Source organism: Pan troglodytes, chromosome 19, assembly GCF_028858775.2.
Source record: "Pan troglodytes isolate AG18354 chromosome 19, NHGRI_mPanTro3-v2.0_pri, whole genome shotgun sequence".
NCBI lineage: Eukaryota > Metazoa > Chordata > Mammalia > Primates > Hominidae > Pan > Pan troglodytes.
The window spans coordinates 50,194,403-50,215,550 of NC_072417.2; positions in this window are offsets into that span (position 1 = coordinate 50,194,403).

Below are 21,148 nucleotides of genomic sequence, written 5' to 3' on the forward strand. Positions count from 1 at the left end.
TAAGGCCAGGCATGGTGGCTCACGCCTGTAATCCCAGCACTTTGGGAGGCCTAGGCGGGCAGATCACCTGAAGTCTTGAGTTTCAGACCAGCCTGACCACCATGGAGAAACCCCATCTCTACTAAAAATACAAAAAATTAGCCGGGTGTGGTGGTGCATGCCTGTAATCCCAGCTACTCGGGAGGCTGAGGTAGGATAGTTACCTGAACATGGGAAGCGGAGGTTGCGGTGAGCCGAGATCACGCCATGGCACTCCAGCCTGGGCAACAAGAGCGAAACTCCGTCTCAAAAAAAAAAAAAAAAAAAAAGAACTAAAAGTAGATCTACTATTCAATCCAGCAACCCCATTACTGGGTACCTACCCAAAGGAAAAGCAGTCATTATATCAAAAAGATACCTGGGGCTGGGCACGGTGGCTCATGTCTGTAATCCCAACACTTTGGGAGGCTGAGGTGGGCACATCATTTGAGGTCAAGAGTTCGAGACCAGCTTGGACAACATGGTGAAACCCATCTCTACTAAATATACAAAACTTAGCCAGCGTGGTGGCATGTGCCTGTAGTCCCAGCTACTCAGGAGGCTGAGGCAGGAGAATTACTTTAACCTGGGAGGAGGAGGTTGCAGTGAGCCAAAATCACACCACTACATTCCAGCCTAGGTGACAGAGCGAGACCCTATCTCCAAAAAATTAAAAAAAAAAAAAAGACGCCTGCACAGGTATGTTTATCTCAGCGCAATTCACAATTGCAAAGATATGAAGCCAACCTAAGTGCTCATCGACCAATCAATGGAAAAAAGAAAATGTGGTATATATACACCATGGAATACTACTCAGCCATAAAAAAGAATGAAATAATGTCCTTTACAGCAACTTGAATGGAGCTGGAGGCCATTATTCTAAGTGAAGTAACTCCGGAATGGAAAACCAAATAACATGTGTTCTTGCTTATGAGTGGGAGCTAAGGTATAAGTGTCCAAAGGCATACGGAATGGTATAATGGCCTTTGGAGACTCAGAAGGTGGAATGGGGAGGAAGGTGAGGGATAAAAAAACTATGTATTGGGTACAATGTACACTAATGCGGTGACAGGTGCACTAAAATCCCAGACTCCACCACTATACAATCCATCCATGTAACCAAGCTATTGAAATACAAATAAATAAATAAATAATCTTTTTCTTTTCTTTTTTTTTTTTTTTTGTTTTTTGAGATGGAGTTTCACTGTCATTGCCCAGTCTGGAGTGCAGTGGCGTGATCTTGGCTCACCGCAACCTTTACCTCCCAGGTTCAAGCGATTCTCCAGCCTCGGCCTCCTGAGTAGCTGGGATTACAGGCGCCTGCCACCATGCCCAGTTAATTTTTTGTATTTTTAGTAGAGATGGGGTTTCACCATGTTGGCCAGGCTGTTCTCAAACACCTGACCTAAGGTGGTCCGCCTGCCTCGGCCTCCAAAAGTGCTGGGATTACAGGCATGAGCCACCACGCCCGGCCTTTTTTTCTTTTCAGAGACAGGGTCTCACTCTGTCACCCAGGCTGGAGTGTAGTGGCATGACTGTGGCTCACTGCAACCCCAAACTCCTGAGGTCAAATGATCCTCCTGCTTCAACCTCCCAAAGTGCTGGGATTCGATTACAGGTGTAATCCACCATGCCTGACCTTTTTTTAATTTTTTTATTTTTTTTTAAAGTAACTATAAGCTGGGCACAGTGGATCATGCCTGTAATCCCAACACTCTGGGAGGCCGAGGCAGGTGGGTTGCTTGAGCCCAGGAGTTTGAGACCAGCCTGGGCATGTGATGAAACCCTGTCTTTACAAAAAATGCAAAAATTCACCAGGCACGGTGGCATACACCTGTGGTCCCAGCACTTGGGAGGCTGAAGTGGGAGGATCCCTTGCACCTGGGAGGCAGAGGTTGCAGTGAGCCCAAATTACACTCCAGCCTGGGTGACAGAGCCAGGCCCTGTCTCAAGTAAATAGATAAATAAAGTAACTATAGTTCTTTAAGATCATCAAATAGCTCACTGGAGAATCACATTGTTCCAAATGGCATGTGTGTGTGTACATAATATATAGACATGTATATAATATGCAATACATATAGTTGAATTGGGATCCAGATAAGGCCCAGCACTGTAATTGATTGATATTTATATTTCTCATTTAGTCTATAGGCTCCTGGTTCCTTTCTCATTGATGCATTGCCATTTACTTGTTGAGGAAGCCAGCTGTTCTCCCTGGAGGGTCTCTGGCAGTCTGGATTTGTGCTGGTTGCACCTCTGTGGTGGTGTTTCATGTGCTCCTCTGTCTCCTGTATTTTCTGCAATTTGCTGATTGGGTCTAGTTCTTACTCAGATTCAGGTTCCATTAGCTTTGATGTGAATAGCTCAGAGGCAATACTGTGCTTGTCCACTGGGAGGCTTTTCTGTCTGTGATGTTAGTAGCTGGACACCTTAATTCAGTGCGGTCTCCATCTCTGCCTGCTCCTGGTTTGTTACAGGCAGACCTAGGCTGCTTGCCTGTGAGACGTTTCTGGACCTCTACAGGGTGGGGGTGGTGTGCAGGTTCTCAAAGGCTGTGCTTGTTCTCCCCAATGTTATGAGTTCCCAAGACTGATGAACGGGACCACAGGAGGGCTCTGCAGCCAGGACTCCATCACCCAGAAGTCAGAGATGGGGGCTTCTCTCCCAGCGCTCAAGAATGGGTGGTATGTTGACAGGTCAAGGTGAGAGACAGGGCACTCGGGGCAAGGGAAACAGTCCTCATTGGCTTTGCCTGTGGTCCTCAAGGGGACCCACTGGACTGCCTGGTGTGTATAGAACCTGTTCTCCTGCCCATTAACCCAGTGGCCTGTGCCACTTGGAGTCACGCTGACTGGTGGGTGGTTTATAGTAGTAGAGGGACCTGGCTTTGAGTCCCAGCTCTACCTTTTTTTTTTTTTTTTTTTTTTTGAGACGGAGTTTCACTCTTGTCGCCCAGACTGGAGTGCGATCTCAGCTCACTGCAACCTCAGCCTCTTGGGTTCAAGCAATTCTCCTGCCTCAGCCTCCTGAGTAGCTGGGATTACAGGCATGTGCCACCAAGCCTGGCTAATTTTTGTATTTTTAGTAGAGACGGGGTTTCACCATGTTGGCCAGGCTGGTCTCAAACTTCTGACCTCAGGTGATCCACCTGCCTTGGCCTCCCAAAGTGCTGGGATGACCTCAGGTGATCCACCTGCCTTGGCCTCCCAAAGTGCTGGGATTACAGGAGTGAGCCACCGCGCCCGGCCAGCTCTACCTGTTACTGGTTTTGTGACCTTGGGCAAATGCATAGTTATCTGCAATTTTTCATTCCCTCATCTATAAAATGGGTATGATATTTGCACACATACATCCAGGGCTTATTTCGTGCCAGATCTGGTTTTGAGTACTTTACATATATGACTCATATTGAGTTTTCCCAGTGAGCCTATGAAGTAGCTACTACTATCTTACCCATTTTATAGATGAGGAAACTGAGGCCTAAACAGATTACACCTAGGGAATGACTAAACTGAGAAACAAACCCTATCTGACCAGAGCGCACATTCTGGATGCTACTCTAGGCATTACCCCTCTAAGCCTGTTTCACTCTCTGCAGAATGAGAGTGGTAACAGTACTTACCTCTTCTGGCTGACTTGAGGGACCCATAATACAATGCCTGCCAGGCACTCCATTCAGTACCTGCCACACGGTAGTCACTTGGCACATGTTGGCTACTATTATCCTGTTCCCAGGCCCCAGGCTCATCCTTTGTTTCCATGTTTGGCTAAACGTCATCTGCCCGGGGCACGTCCTTCTTCCTCTGGCTATTTTTAATTCCATTTCCTTGGAATTCTGGATTCTGTATGTGAGTATCAGTGGTTATTTTCAGATCATGTGGGAAGGCCAGGGGTTTAGGGAGATGTGGCAGCTTCTCAGATGAGAGTAACTAGGAATACTGTGTTTATTCTGCAGAACACACTGACCCTGTGCCTCTGCTGGGAGAGTGGCTCACTTTCCATCTCCTGGGGACAGAGTCCAGCTTCATCAGAGTGGCTGGGATGGTGTCTACTGGGAAAGGGCATGGGGACAAGGTGTGGTGGGTACCCCGAAGGCTTCCTGAGAAGCACCAGGACAGGGCAGCAGGCAATGTGGGAGGGTGGGCAACAGACCCTTGGATCCTCTGCTGTTTTATCTTCACATACTCTCAGGTATGGGGAAAACCAGGTGTGGTAGCCTCGAGAAGACGGGCCTGGGCCCTCTTGGCCCTAGGAGAAAGGACTTTTGGCAGAAGCCCCAGATACAGGACTGGAAATCAAGGCAGACACTATTGGTTGCTTTCCTAATACCTATTCCCTTTGTGCTTAAAAAAAAAAAAAAAAGATTCATGTGGGGAAAAGCAAGAGAGATCAGATTGTTACTGTGTCTGTGTAGAAAGAAGTAGACATGGGAGACTCCATTTTGTTATGTACTAAGAAAAATTCTTCTGCCTTGAGATTCTGTGACCTTACCCCCAACCCCGTGCTCTCTGAAACATGTGCTGTGTCAAACTCAGGGTTAAATGGATTAACGGCGGTGCAAGATGTGCTTTGTTAAACAAATGCTTGAAGGCAGCATGCTCCTTGAGAGTCATCACCACTCCCTAATCTCAAGTACCCAGGGACACAAACACTGTGGAAGGCCACAGGGACCTCTGCCTAGGAAAGCCAGGTATTGTCCAAGGTTTCTCCCCATGTGATAGTCTGAAATATGGCCTCGTGGGAAGAGAAAGACCTGACCGTCCCCCAGCCCGACACCCGTAAAGGGTCTGTGCTGAGGAGGATTAGTATAAGAGGAAGGCATGCTGCCTCTTGCAGTTGAGACAAGAGGAAGGCATCTGTCTCCTGCCCGTCCCTGGGCAATGGAATGTCTCGGTATAAAACCCGATTGTATGCTCCATCTACTGAGATAGGGAAAAACCGCCTTAGGGCTGGAGGTGGGACCTGCGGGCAGCAATACTGCTTTGTAAAGCATTGAGATGTTTATGTGTATGCATATCTAAAAGCACAGCACTTAATCCTTTACCTTGTCTATGATGCAAAGACCTTTGTTCACGTGTTTGTCTGCTGACCCTCTCCCCACTATTGTTTTGTGACCCTGACACATCCCCCTCTCGGAGAAACACCCACAAATGATCAATAAATACTAAGGGAACTCAGAGGCTGGCGGGATCCTCCACATGCTGAACACTGGTTCCCCGGGTCCCCTTATTTCTTTCTCTATACTTTGTCTCTGTGTCTTTTTCTTTCCTAAGTCTCTCGTTCCACCTTACGAGAAACACCCACAGGTGTGGACGGGCAACCCACCCCTACAGATTTATTTGTGAATCAGTGTTCTAAGCCAATCATGACTGTTTTAACTTCCTAGCCTCTTATACTAGACATTTGACCCAATTCAGGCCAATCACTCTTAAAGTGGAAGTCTGCTGGGGGGATTTCTGGAAAAGCTTTTGCTGCCCTGATGAAGAGACAGATACAGTTAGCATGGCCCTAGACATTTCTCTCACCTTTGCTTGCCTCGAGCCCCAGTGTGATGATTAGAGCTATGGCAGCCATCTTGTGCCTATGAGGCCGAAGCATCAGAATAAAAAGGTCAATATAGGGACGGCAAAGTCAAGTTCCCTCATGCTTGCAACTGCCTGCTTCGAGCTTGTGTTCCATGAAAAACAAAAAAAACAAAAAAACACACACACAACAAAACACCTATTTGTTTACGTCTCTGTGATCGGATTTTTCTGGGGGGGTTTTTTGTTATTTTTTGCAAGTGAATGTATTCGTAATCAACACAAACAAAGGAAGACAGGGCGCGGTGGCTCATGCCTGTAATTCCAGCACTTTGGGAGGTCAGATCACTTGAGCTCGGGAGTTCGAGACCAGCCTGGGCATCATAGCGAGACCCCCATCTCTATAAAAAAAAATAAGAATATTAGCTGGGCATGGTGGTGCATGCCTGTAGTCCCAGATGAGTTGGGAGAAGTGCTTGAGCCTAGGAGGTGGAGGCTATAGAGAGCTGTGACTGCACCACTGTATTCCAGCCTGGGCAACAGAGTGAGACCCCGGTCTCAAAAAAAAAAAATAACCAAACCAAAAACCATAAAGGCAGAATGATCTGGCCAATCAGGGACATCACATGCTCAGAGATTTCCACAAATAGTTCCTCAAGATTGCTGCCTACCCAGCCCACTGCTGGGCCTTCGTGACATCCGCAAATCAGGCCCAGGCCTTCCCCTCAAGGGGCTCACAGTCCATCAAGAAAAAGAACACAAATTTTGTAACTGGTACAAACTATCACACAACTCTCAGGGTGGAAGAAATCCCTTTACTTTTAAGGATCAAATTAAGGCCTACTCAAGGCCCCACTTGCCAAGGTTGGCAAAAACTACAAGAGTCTAATGGAGAATGGGGTGGGCGAGGAGGGTGGAATAATTAAGGATCAGCCCTGGATCTTAGGAGTTAAACAGCCCTGAAAAACTGAAGGGGAATTTTGTCTTTCACCTTGGACGTTCCTGCTGACCCACCAGTATTAGTTAAATAAAATTAGTTGCTGTAACAAGTAAAGCTCGAAGGCCCACGGCTCTACACGATGAAGATCTATTTCACGTCTATTTCATGTCACAGTCCAACCAGACGGGATGGCAGGCCGGGGAGGCTGCATAGTCACTCAAGCACCCAGGCTCCTTCTGTCTGTGGCTCTGCTGCCCTGTAGGCCTTCAGCGTCCTCTGGCTCAGCTAGGATACTACTGGGAAGGAGAGAGCCTGGGTGGTGCGAGAATTCCATGGCCAGGCCTGGAGTGGTGACATTACTTCCTATCACACTCCATTGGCTGGAAGCTGTCATGTGGCCACACCTACCTGCAAGGGGCCCTGGGAAATGGAGTCTCCACATGTGCCCAGGAAGAAGCCAAAACATGGATATCCTGGGCACCACTTGGCCCTTCAGAAGTGGAAGGCAGCGAGGTGCCCACTTACCCTCCTGGGAGGCACCACCATCTCCCAGCTTGGATTCAAGGGAGGGCAGGTCTCCTCCCCTTGAGGAGCCCACAGGCCCCATGATCCATCCAGGGATTCAGCCAGACCGAGGGCTCCCTTCTTCATCTCTGCAAGCACCTGCCTACAGCTCCTCCTCACAGCCCAGCTGGCCAATGTCCTCCATGCACCTGCACCTTCCCGGCATAAAAACCTGAGCATGTGCCATCTCCAGAGCCCACCTAGGCCCGGGAATGCCCTCTAATGCCGAAACACACACACACAACTATATTTCCACCTATAATTTGGACAGTTTCTCAGCCTTGGCACTGTTCTATTTTGGGTTGGATAATTGTTGGTTGTGAGGGCTGTCCTGCACATTGTAGAATTTTTCTTTTTTTTTTTTTTGAGATGGAGTCTTGCTCTGTCACCCAGGCTGGAGTACAGTGGTGTGATCTCAGCTCACTGCAGGCTCCACCCCCCAGGTTCATGTCATTCTCCTGCCTCAGCCTCCCGAGTAGCTGTGACTACAGGCGCCCACCACCTCACCCAGCTAATTTTTTGTATTTTCAGTAGAGACGGAGTTTCACTGTGTTAGCCAGGATGGTCTCGATCTCCTGACCTCGTGATCCACCCGCCTTGGCCACCCAAAGTGCTGGGATTACAGGCGTGAGCCACCGCGACTGGCCCCTGCACATTGTAGACTTTTAGCAGCTTCCTTGGCCTCTACCCACTAGATGTCCATAGCACCCCCACCCCCACCCAGCTGTGACAATCAAAAGTGTGTCCAGACTTTGACGAATGTCCCTAGGGGGTGTGTGTGTGTGTGTGCCAAAATCAGCCCCACGCAGTGGCTCACACCTGTAATCCCAGCACTTTGGGAGGCTGAGGCGGGCAGATCAGGGGGTCAGGAGTTCGACACCAGCCTGGTCAACATAGTGAAACCCCATCTCTACCACAGATACAAAAAATTAGCTGGGCGTGGTGGCGTGCACCTGTAACCCCAGCTACTTGGGAGGCTAAAGCAGGAGAATTGCTTAAACCCAGGAGGCGGAGGTGGCAGTGAGCCGAAATCGCGCCACTGCACTCCAGCCTGGGAGACAGGGCAAGACTCCATCTCAAAAGAAAAAAAAAAAAAATCAGCCCTGCTTGAGAACCAGAGTTAGCACATGCCAGAAGTTTAGATGGGAAAAATTGCTTTCTCCTTGGTGGAGGTGGGAGGTGCAGGGAGTTGGGGGAGAGGCACTTGTGGTTCCCTGATGTGTCTGTACCATCAGAAAGTAAAACCAACACGGCATTTCATTTTCCATAAAGATCATCATAGTTAAAACAATAACTGAATGAGCCGGGTGTGGTGGCTCACACCTGTAATCCTAGCACTTTGGGAGGCCGAAGCAGATGGATTACTTGAGGTCAGGAGTTTGAGACCAGCCTGGCCAACATGGTGAAACCCCATCTCTACTAAAAATACAAAAATTAGCCAGGTGTGGTGGTGCATGCCTGTAATCCCAGCTATTTGGGAGGCTGAGGCAGGTGAATTGCTTGAACCCAGGAGACAGAGGTTGGAATGAGCCAAGATCACGCCATTGCACTCCAGCCTGAGTGACAGAGCAAGACTCTGTCTCAAACAAACAAAACCAAAAAAACAGTAACTGGATGAGATCAACATTGTAATGAGGTCTCTGCTAGGCTGTGGGGGCTCAAAGGCAGGACTGACAGAATCAACTCTGCATTGGGGGGAGGCTTTGCACAGGACAAGACAGTTCAACCAGGTTGTGAAGGCTTGAAGGAGTTTGCAAAAAGGGTGACAGGAGAAGAGTTTTCAGTGGGTTTGCAAAGTTCCCCAGACATGAAAGAGCATGGTGCATTCTGGGAACTGGAGATAATTTAAATGGCTGGAGTTGGGGTGGGTACAGGGTGACCACCTTCTCCTGGATTTGGTCCCCTCCTCTCTGTTTCCATTGTCCCCCACAGGCCCCTACTGTCCCACTGGTCACCTGCTTGGCTTGTCTCACACATGGTAGATGCTCAGTAGATGCTTGCCAGTCTCTCACACATAGTAGATGCTCAGAAAATTGAATGAATGAGCGAATCAATAAATGAAAGAACTGATTCATGGAAGGGTCTCATACACCAGCCTGGGAAGATGGGATTTTGGTTTGGGCAGTAGGGAGTCATTGCAAGGTTTTGAGCAAGGGAGTCACCTGCTCCTGGGTGGAGGGTGCTTTGGAAAGGATGGAAGCTTGGGAAAGCCAGCTGTCTGGATTGTCCAGGTGCCAGCTGATGAAGCCTGAGCAGTGCTATTTCAGAGGAACAATTACGGGCTATTTCAGAGGAACAATTACGGGAGTCGATGACTGATTAGTTGTGACAGGGAGCAAGAGGGAGGGGTCTGAGTGGCGCCTGGATGTCTGGTTAGGGTGACTGGGACCTAGGATGGGGGAGGGCTGGGGTCAAGAAATAGGGAGTGGAGGGGAAGGAGTAGGAGGAGATGGGGTGAGGTGCCTGTAAGAGCTCCTCAGAGGAGTCCAGCGGGTGGATAGAGTTCAGAGTCTGAAGGAGAAGTCTGACTAGGAAGTGGAAAAGTAGAAGTCATTTATGTGTAGTGACTGGAAGAAAAAGCATGTAGTTCCATTTCCAAGGAACTGGCTTTAGCTATTCCCGCATACATACAAGGCAACAGCAGCAGCACAGATGTTTGGAGCAAGAGCAGATCTTTCCTAGAAAAACACTTTAAAGAGCCCTTGATTCCATAAAGGAAAGGCCTTGGGGTTGCCTGGAAGTGACTTCCTAGGGAGATGGAATGACGTTTTCCCTAGAGATGGAGTGACGTTTTCCCTAGAGATGGAGTGGAGGGGGACTATAGGATGAAGGGCTGGAGGGACTCGCAGTGGGGTTGCCTCTGGGACGCGAAGACTGGGTCTCCCCCAGAGACAGAGACAACCTTGAGAAGCTGTGGTTTCCAGCATTCCATTTTAAACCCCTCCTGATGTGTAGTCCCACTTCATCTTGGAATTCAGTAATAAACAGGCAAATGACCCAATTAAAAATGGCAAAGGATCTGAGCAGACGTTTCTCCAAAGAAGATATACAGATGGCCAATAGCACGGGAAAAACTCTCAACATCATTAGCCATAAGGGAAATGCAAATCAAACCACAATAAGACTTCACATCTTTGAGGATGGCTATAATCAAAGAGCCAAAGCCAAAACCAAACAAACAAAAACAAGGGCAGGATGTGGGGCATTTGGAACCCTCGTGCATTGCTGGTGGGAATGTTAAGTGGTGTAGCCACTTTGGAAACAGTCTGAAAGTTCCTCAGAAGGTTAAGCACAGAGTAACCATGTGACTCAGCAATGTCACTCCTAGAGAATGCCCAAGAGAAATGAAAACACATGTCTATGAAAAGCTTGTACATGAAATGTTCACAGCAGCATTATTCACAATAGCACGAAAGTGGAAACAACTCACATGTCCATCAACTGATGAACGGATAAACAAAACGTGGTGTGTACCTACAGTGGAATGTTAGTGGACCTTAAAAAGGAATGAAGGACCAGGTGCAGTGGCTCACGCCTATAATCCCAGCACTTTGGGAAGCCAAGGTGGGTGGATCACCTGAGGTCAGGAGTTCATGACCAACATGGCGAAACCTGAGGTCAGGAGTTCATGTCCAACATGGCGAAACACAACTGTCCTCACACTGAAACACAGCCACACCCATTTACATACACACTGAAAAACAGACACGCATACTCACACAGATGCTGAAACACACTCATGCTGAAACAGACATACATGCTGCAATAGACACAGATCCATATGGCAACATACACAATAAAGCAGACAGACAGATATACACACAGACACTGAAAGACACACAGTTGCAAACACGCTCACACTCTCACACTCACACTAGGGGGTGGGCCCTGTTGCCGGGCTCCGGCTTGTTGCTAAAAGTGTTGGTTACGTAATAAATCCTGGGCTGAAGGAGGGTGAACCTGTCAGGAGAGGCAAGGCTGGCTTTGGGTTTCCTGTGGACTTTGGGTCACTTTGACCCATCCGGGACTCCCTGTGAGGCACTTGGCCATCTGGTGCCAAGCAGTCCATTCTAGATGCTTGTTGAGGTCGAGGGTGAGTGGGCCCTGGCAAGAGTGAGTCAGGGGCAGGGAGCACCTCTGGGACCAGGGCAAGGTGCTCTGGGGCCACCTCTGTGAAGGGCTGAGTCCTCTCCCATTCATTAACTCCAGACTGTCAGAATCCTTGAGAGTAGAGGTGACGGCTCCCTACTGGATCCCAAGGGGCACAGTTAACAATAATAGTAATAGTGGTGCTGATGGTAGCAATGAATAACTAACATTTACTAAATACTTTCTATATACCAGGTACTATACTAAAAGTGTGATCACCTTCAATCCTCATAACAGGCAGGTCAGTACTATTACTGTACCATTATACAGATGGGGAAACAAAGATCTACTGAGGCAAAACCACCTGCCCATGCTCTGGCGTTTAGTAAGTGGTCAAGCTGGTCCTGGGAGCCAGGACGGTTCTATCAGTCAGCTATTGCTGCAGTAATGCTGCATAACAAACCGTCACAAATGCAGTGGCTTATGGCAATAAATATGTAAGCTCATGCACATGAGTCTGCAGGTTGAGTGTGGATAGACTGATCTAACCCAGCTGGGCTGGGTTGGGCAGCTGCTTCAGTCCACAGTCCAGTGAGCCCAGGCAGGGCTTGGGTGTCCCCCATATGTGCTTGTTTTGGGCCCCAGGCTAAAGAGGCAGCAGTCACCCAGGGTATATGCTTCTCATGGTATGTCACTGGAGCAAAAGAAACCAAAGCAAATTGCACAAGCACATACATGTCCTGTCCATTCTCATTCTGTGAGCCGAGGCAAGCCACATGGTCCAACCTAATGTCAATGGCATAGGGCAGCATGCTTCACCCGTGGTGACAGGGGAGTGGGGGGCCATATTAACCTCTCACTCAGGCTTAACTCAGGAACCTGGGGTCACAACTCACATGTGGCATCACCTCCATGAGTGCACAGGTGAATGGGATGGGCCACAGAGTTGGGCTGACTGGGACCAGCGTCCTGGCTCCAACCCTACCTGGCTGCTGCTTAGCCTTTCTGGGCCTCACTTTTCTCATCTGTAATATGGATTGTTACAAAGTAGAAATGGGGTAATACTTGGCACAAGGCCAGCACACAAGATGTCTTCCATACACAGTAGCGGAGATTAGTAGTTATCACCTAGCTGTTCTCAGCTGGGGGCCACAACACCCTCCTTGGAGCCTTGTGGAAATGGTTGTGGGGTGTTTTGGGTTGGGGGTGAGGGCCAAGGATGCTTAACATCCTGCACTTTGCGAGACCACTTGCACACAAAGAACTGTCCCATTCAGATGCCACCTGCCCTCATCAAGACACTTGAACACCATCTAAGCCAGGCACTTCCTATTACAGATGAAGAGGCAGGGACTGGAGAGGTGTAGCTGGGAGCATATCTGCAGCAGCTCTGAGCTCCCCAGCCCTCCCCCAGAGGCTCCTTTTGGGTTATCCCCTTGGGTCTGACATGAATTCAGGGAGTCTGCTGCAGCTGGGCTGTTGACTCATTCATAGGTGATTTTAGCCTTCAATCTCAGAGCACACAGAGCCTCTCTCCTGCCTGGCATCAGGAGGGAGGCAAGGATGTCAGCATTAACAAGGACGCATCGACCAAGCAGCCAGGGCTGGGATGACAGCTTGCCCCTCCGTCAGTCTCGGACACTTGCTGAGACCCAGCTGCATCTGAGCGGCCCTCCTGAGAGGGGCTTTAAACGCCTCACGGGTCTGACAAATCAATAAGAACATCACATCAGCAGTGGTCATTCAGAGCAAAGAAAATAGCAAAACCTCACATGCCTTTGCAGAGGAGACACCTGCTGTTCACCAGCAATCACAGCTCCCCGTGACATGGCACCACAGGCACCGGGGACAGAGCAGCACGCAGGTGACGTTCTTGCAGAGCCTGCAGTGAGTCAGGAGGTGGCCTTAGACAAACCCACCTGAGGGGCCGTCTACAAAATACCCTGCTCGTGCTCTCCAAAAATGTCAATGTCTCTCCTGAAGGACAAAGACAGACCAAGGAGTGTTCCAGATCACAGCCTGCTAAAGACAGCACATGATCCTGGATCTGAGGAGAAAATGCACGGTAAAGGATATTGTCAGATCAATCAGAGAAATTTGAATATGGACTGAACATTAGCTAACACCATTGTATCAATGGTATACTTCCTGATTTTGATCACAGTACTGTGGTTTCATAGGAGAATGTCTTTGTTCTTTGGAGATTTAGGGGCAAAGAGTCTGCAACTTACCCTCAAATAGTTCATTAAAAAAAAAAATCACTGTATAGAAACTGATAAAGCAAAGGCCAGAAAATGCTGAAAACAAATCTAGGTGACGCATATAGGATGTTTAATGTATAATTCTTGCAATTTTTTGTTGGGTTGGAAAATTTTCAAGGTAAAAACATTTTTCCCCCCTGAGATGGAGTCTTGCTCTGTGCCCCAAGCTGGAGGGCGGTAGTGTGATCTCAGCTCACTACAATCTCTGCCTCCTGGGTTCAAGCAATTCTCCTGCCTCAGCATCCCAAGTAGCTGGGATTACAGGCACCCACTACCATACCTGGCTAATTTTTGTATTTTTATTTTTTTTTAATTTTATTTATTTATTTATTTATTATTTTTGAGACAAACTCTCACTCTGTTGCCAGGCTGGAGTGCTGTGGCAGGATCTCAGTTCACTGCAACCTCCAACTCCCTGGTTCAAGCGATTCTCCTGCTTCAGCCTCCCGAGTAGCTGGGATTACAGGCATGCACCACCACGCCCAGCTAATTTTTGTATTTTTAGTAGAGACGGGGTTTCACTGTGTTGGCCAGGATGGTGTCAATCTCTTGACCTCATGATCCGCCTGCCTTGGCCTCCCAAAGTGCTGGGATTACAGGCGTGAGCCACCATGCCCAGCCCTAATTTTTGTATTTTTAGTACAGACAGGGTTTCACCATGTTGGCCAGGCTGGTCTCAAACTCCTGACCTCAGGTGATCCACCCGCCTCAGCCTCCCAAAGTGTTGGGATTACAGGCGTGAGCCACGGTGCGCGGCAAGGTAAAAACTTTTAAGTATCGCTTAAACATTACAACAGTCCAATTCATTTAAATTAATAAATTCAAGAGACTGCAAAGACTAAGATCCATGGGTGTTTTTGTTTTGTTTTGTTTGTTTGTTTTTTGAGATGGAGTCTCGCTCTGTCGCCCAGGCAAGAGTGCAGTGGCGTGATCTCAGCTCACTGCAAGCTCTGCCTCCTGGGTTCACACCATTCTCCTGCCTCAGCCTCCCAAGTAGCTGGGACTACATGTGCCTGCCATCACACCCGGCTAAGTTTTTGTATTTTTTAGTACAGACGGGGTTCCACCGTGTTAGCCAGGATGGTCTCGATCTTCTGACCTCGTGATCCGCATGCCTGGGCCTCCTAGAGTGCTGGGATTACAGGCGTGAGCCACCGAGCCCAGCCCTTAAGATCCATGGGTGTTTTTGAAAAAAAGGCGCAAAGAGAAGTTGTGTTGGTAAGTAGTGCAAATAAAGCACTATTCTAATTTAAATGAAAAGCACATGCGAAAACATCACTAATGATGTGGGAAAGAGGCAAATAACATTTTTCAACTAATTTTTCAACTTTGAAGTAACATAAACATTTTTGGACTAATACTCTGTGCTGGTGAGTATGCAGGGAAATGGGAACTGTACTATTCTGCAGGCACTGAGCTTTAGAAAGCAGCTTGGCTGTCCTTCTGTGCTTCCAGGGTCAACCCTGAGGGATTAATCCTAAACAAGACTTCAACATTAAGCAGATCCATGTGCCACTGGAGGGAAAGAGTTTTTGGTGAGGCCCTACCCCATCCTTAGCTCTAATCAGGGCTGCCTTCAAGTCTTTTTTTTTTTTTGAGACGGAGTTTCACTGTTGTTGCCCAGGCTGGAGTGCAATGGCACGATCTCTGCTCACCGCAACCTCTGCCTCCTGGGTTGTAGCAATTCTCCTGCCTCAGCCTCCCAGGCGTGTGCCATCACGCCTGGCTAATTTTGTATTTTTAGTAGAGACAGGGTTTCTCCATGTTGGTTAGGCTGGTCTCGAACTCCTGACTTCAGTGATCTGCCCGCCTTGGCCTCTCAAAGTGCTGGGATGACAGGCGTGAGCCACGGCACCCGGCCTCAGGTCTTTTTTGTTGTTTTGTTTTGTTTTTTGAGATGGAGTCTCACTCTGTCACCCAGCCTGGAGTGCAGTGGTATGATCTCGGCTGACTGCAACCTCCGCCTCCCGGGTTCAAGTGATTCTCCTGCCTTAGTCTCTCGAGTAGCTGGTGGGGGCCGCCACACCGGGCTAATTTTTGTATTTTTAGTTGAGCTGGGGTTTCACCATGTTGGCCATGTTGGTCTCGAACTCTGGACCTCAGGTGATCCGCCCGCCTCGGCCTCCCAAAGTGCTGGGATTACAGGCGTGAGCCACCGCGCCCGGCCTATGCTCTTAAACATAGTGGGATTAAACTGGAAAACAAGATGATAACTTAAAAAAAAATCTTCCAATATTTGCAAACTAGACAATACTTTCTCTTTTTTTTGAGACAGGGTGTCTGTTGCCCAGGCTGGGGTGCAGTGGCACAATCATGGATCACCACAGCCTCGACCTCCCGAGTTCAATTGATCCTCCCACCTCAGCCTCCCAAGTAGCTGGGACTACAGGCACTTGCCACGATGCCTGGCTAAATTTTTTTGTATTTTTTGTGGAGATGGAGTTTTACCATGTTGTCCAGGCTGGTCTTGAACTCCTGGACTCAAGCAATCCATACTCCTCAGCCTCCCACAGTGTTGGGATTATAAGTGTGAGCCACCACGACGGGCCAGACAATACATTTTTTTCAACCCCAGAAACAAGGTCCAGCCTGGGTCAGGTGTCATCCATGGACCAGCAATGGGGGCCAGGGCTTGGGGTGCTATCACTGGCTCAGGGTGGGTCAGGTGACCAACTCTATTCAAGCAACAGTGGCCAGGGGAGGGGCAGGTGACCAGACTGTATGAGAAGATAGCATTTCCCATTTAATCTCACAGATAGAGGGCTGGGGTCAGGAGGAGGCATGAAGCATTGAGTGCCAACTTAGTGCTACTCGGACAGACAGAGTGCTGTGTGAATAAACAATAACAAGCAGTCCCTGCCGTGGCGGCTCAGAAGCGGCTAGGGCATAAGCAGGCCATTACCACAGAGTGGAAAACTGCTCCACAGGGGTGTGCACAGGAAGGGGGGAAAGAGCAGCATTCAAGACTTGAAGGCAGGCCGGGCGCAGTGGCTCATGCCCGTAATCCCTGCACTTTGGGAAGCTGAGGTCGGCCGATCACCTGAGGTCAGAAGATCGAGACCAACATGGCCAACATGGTGAAACCCCAGCTCACCTAAAAATACAAAAATTAGCCCGGTGTGGTGGCCCCCACCAGCTACTCGAGAGACTCTACTAAAAATACAAAATTAGCCAGGCGTGGTGGCGCATGCCTGTAGTCCCAGCAACTCCGGAGGCTGAGGCAGGAGAATGGCTTGAACCCAGGAGGCGGAGGTTGCTGTGAGCCGAGAATGCACTCCAGCCTGGGCAAAAAGAGCGAAACTCCGTCTCAAAAAAAAAAAGAGCATAAACTATGATTTCAATCATTTGAAATCTGTTGAGATTGGCTTTATGCCCCAGCATAGGGTCTGTTTTGGCCAATGTTCAGTGTGAACTGGGGAAGAAGGTACATTCTACAGTTGCTAGGAGGAGAGTTCTATGAATGCCAATCATGTTCAAATCTATAGTCTTACCGATTTTTTTCTGCCTTTTCTCTCAATTACCAAGGTAAATATTTTAAACTCCACAAGATTATTTTATTTTTACAAGTACCTAATACTTATCTAGATTTACCTACACGTATGTGTCTTTTTCATTCCTTCCTGTGTTCCTGGGCTTCCAACTGGGATCATTTTCCTGCTGCCTGCAGAACCCGCCCATGGTATTTCTTTTCAGGTTGGGCCTGCTGGTGATCAATTCTCTCAGCCTTTGTTTGTCTGAAAATAGCTTTACTTTGCCTCTGCTTTTTTTTTTTTTTTTTTTTTTTTTTTGAGACAGAGTCTTGCTCTGCTACCCACGCTGTAGTGTAGTGGCACGATCTCGGCCTACTGCAATCTCTGCCTCCTGGGTTCAAGTGATTCTCCTGCCTCAGCCTCCCAAGTAGCTGGGATTACAGGCATGCACCATCATACCCCACTAATTTTTGTATTTTTAGTAGAGATGGGGTTTCTCCATGTTGGCCAGGCTAGTCTCGAACTCCTGACCTCAGGTGATCCGCCCGCCTCAGCCTCCCAAAGTGCTACGATTACAGGCATAAGCCACCATGCCCAGCCTTTTTGCCTCCTTTTTTTTTTTTTTTTTTTTTTGAGGCGGAGTCTTGATCTGTCACCAGGCTGGAGTGCAGTGGCGCAATCTCAGCTGCAACCTCTGCCTCCCAGGCTCAAGCGATTCTCCTGCCTCAGCCTCCCAAGTAGCTGGGACTACAGGTGCGTGCCACCACACCCAGCTAATTTTTTTGTATTTTTAGTAGAGATGGGGTTCATCATGTTGGCCAGGATGGTCTCGATCTCCTGACCTCGTGATTCGCCCACCTCAGCCTCCCAAAGTGCTGGGATTACAGGCGAGCCACTGCGCCCGGCCACCTTCATTTTTGAAGTATATTTTCATGGGACTTAAATTCAATTCTGACCTCCTTCATTCAGCAAATATTCACCCAGTGCCATCTGGGTGCCAGGTGTGTACTGGCTGCTGGCAGGGGATGTGGAGGTGGGCAGGGCAGACGATGAGGGGAGCATTCTTGATCTCCAAGAAGAGAAGGGAAGAGTGTGCCTGGCAGAGTGAATAGGAGGTGCAAAGGCCCTGTGGCTGGAAGGAACCTCAAAGAGGCCAGTGTGGCTGGAGTACAGAGGGCAAGAAGAGCTGGGAAGGTGGATTGGGCCCGGACCATCCAGGACCTCAGGGCCATTGTAAGGAAGAATGTTTTGCCTTCATCAGACCACAGGTTTCAACTCTGACACTCAGCTGTGTGACTGTGGGCCAGTACCTTCCACATGAGTCAATTACCTCATCTGGAAAGTCAGAATAACATTCCCTACCTCACAGGGCTCTTGTGAGGCTTAAAGAAAATGTGTTCTTCAAGTGCTGAGCTCAGGGCCTGCAGCCAGCAAGAGCTCAGACAGATTAGCTATTGTTTCCATGTTTAGGTTTTTTTTTTGTTTTTTTGTTTGTTTTGTTTTGTTTTGTTTTCCGAGACAGGGTCTCACTCTACTGCCCAGGCTGGAATGTAGTGAGCCATCATGGCTCACTGCTGCCTCAACTTCCCGGGCTCAAGTGATCCTCCCACCTCAGCCTCTTGAGTAGCTGGGACTACAGGTGCACGCCACCATGCCTGGCTAATTTTTTTTTTTTTTTCGTAGAGACAGGACTTCACCATGTTTCCCAGGCTGGTCTTGAACTACTAAGCTCAAGCAATCCACCCATCTTGGCCTCCCAAAATGTTGGGATTATAGGCGTGAGCCACCACACCCAGCCAGGAACTTTAATCTTTTTTTTTTTTTTTGAGACAGAGTTTCGCTTTTATTGCTCAGGCTGGAGTGCAATGGCATGGTCTCAGCTCACCGCAACCTTTGCCTCCCAGGTTCAAGTGATTCTCCCACCTCAGCCTCCCTTAGTAGCTGGGATTACAGGTGCCCCCCATCAAATCTGGCTAATTTTGTATTTTTAGTAGAGACGGAGTTTCACCATGTTGGCTAGGCTGGTCTCAAACTCCTGACCTTAGGTGATCCACCTGTCTTGGCCTCCCAAAGTGCTGGGATTACAGGCGTGAGCCACCACAACCGGCCGAACTTCAATCTTAATAGGTGGGTTTGGTCTCTTATTTAGGTAACAGACTTGGTCACCCTCCCCATTCCACAGACATGGTCACTGAGGCCCAGAAAAGTGGCTTTCCCAAGATCACACAACTCAGAGTGGCAGAGCTACAGTATTCATTCACTCATTGTATATTCAATGCCTGCTTTGTGCCAGAGCTAGGTGCCCAGGACAGGGCTGTGTACAAACAGATAGAAATCCCTGCCCTCAGGACTGGGCATGGTGGCTCATGCCTGTAATCCCAGCACTTTGGGAGGCCAAGGCGGGCGGATCACCTGAGGTCAGGAGTTCGAGACCAGCCTGGCCAACATGGCAAAACCTCATTTCTACTAAAAGTACAAAAAAATTAGCAGGGCATGGTGGTGTGTACCTGTAATCCCAGCTACTTGGGAGGCTGAGGCAGGAGAATCACTTGAACCCGGGGTTGAGGGGAGGTTGCAGTGAGCTGAGATCATGCCACTGCACTCCAGCCTGGGTGACAGAGTGAGATTCCATCTCAAAAAAAAGACATCCCTGCCCTTAGCCGGGCATGGTGGCATGCACTTGTAGTCTCAGCTATTCCGGAGACTGAGTCAGGAGGATCGCTTGGGCCCAGGATTTTAAACCCAGGGGTCTCTTAAAAAAAAAAAAAAAAGCCAGGGGTGGTGGCTCATGCCTGTAATCCCAGCACTTTGGGAGGCTGAGGCAGGTGGATCACCTGAGGTCAGGAGTTCGAGACCAGCCTGGCCAATATAGTGAAACCCTGTCTCTACTAAAAAATAGAAAAATTAGCTGGGTGTGGTGGTGCGCACCTGTAGTCCCAGCTACTCCAGAGGCTGAGGCAGGATAATTGCTGGAACCCGGGAGGCAGAGGTTGCAGTGAGCCGAGATCACGTCACTGCACTCTAGCCTGGGCGACAGAGCAAGACTCCATCTCAAAAAACAAACAAACAAAAAATCTCTGCCCTGGTGAAGTTCCCCTTATAGGGGATAGGGGATGGACAGGGAATGACACTATACAAAATAAATAAGTGCACTAAATACATTTGTTAAATGATATGGCCAATGGAGAGAAATAAAGTTGGGAGAGGCCCATGGCGAGTATGGGGAAGTCAGCATGTTCAACAGGGTGGAGAGGTGGAAATTGAGCAGAACCCAGAGGAGGTGAGGAGGGTACTGGGAGGAAATGCAGGGAAGAGCAACCCAGGCGGAGGACATAGCACATGAAAATGCCCTGTGGTGGGTGTATACCTGGGGTGTTTAGGACCTCTGGAGGCCAGCAGGAAGGCAGGGGTTTGTGCTCTGTGGACACTGTGGACACTGAGGGGCAGTGAGGCCCTGCCAGCACCAACATCCTTGCTGGTGTTTCCCAGGCTGGCCTAGGCTGTAGACAACTGGGTTCAGGTAACTTCACTCCCGTGCCCTCTTCCCAGCAAGTAGTAGGTCCTTGGGGAAGGGGCTTCTTCCAAAGCTCAGGGCAGATGGGAGTGGGGAGGGAACTCGTGATCAGGGCACACATCTCCAGATGACCTCTCCCCTGCCCCAGTTCCCACCCTGGCTACCCTCTTGTTCCTGGAGCCACCAGGGGTAGAATGAGGGCAATCAGGCCTGAGTCTATGAAGTGGGTGCTGGGCATTGCGGCCACAGCCCCTCACCACCTTCCTGGTTTTAAAGCACTCCCAGTGACAATATGGTTTCTGATAACCTGCAGTACCTGCTGTCTGGGGAGCAGCTCTGGCCACCCATCCTGGCCCCTGCCCACCCATCTCCTCCCAGGAACTCTGGCAGGTCCCTGAGCTGTCAGCCAGCTCTCCTGGCCCCCAGTGGTGTCCTAAATCCCAGCAGCATGTCCATGAGTGTGACCTTAACCACCAGATCTCAACTATATAGAAATGAGAGAAACATTTTTTTCTTTCTTTTTTTTTTGGAGACAGGGTCTCACTCTCGTCACTTAGGCTGGAGTACAGTGGCACAATCACAGCTCCCTGAAGTCTCTCTCTTCTGGGCTCAAGTGATCCTGCCGCCTTAGTTTCCCGAGTAGCTGGGAGTACAGGCACGTGCACCACACCCGGCTAATTTTTTTTGGTATTTTTTTTTGTAGAGACGGGGTTTTGCCATGTTGCCCAGGCTTGTCTCGAATTCCTGGGCTCAAGCAATCTGCCTGC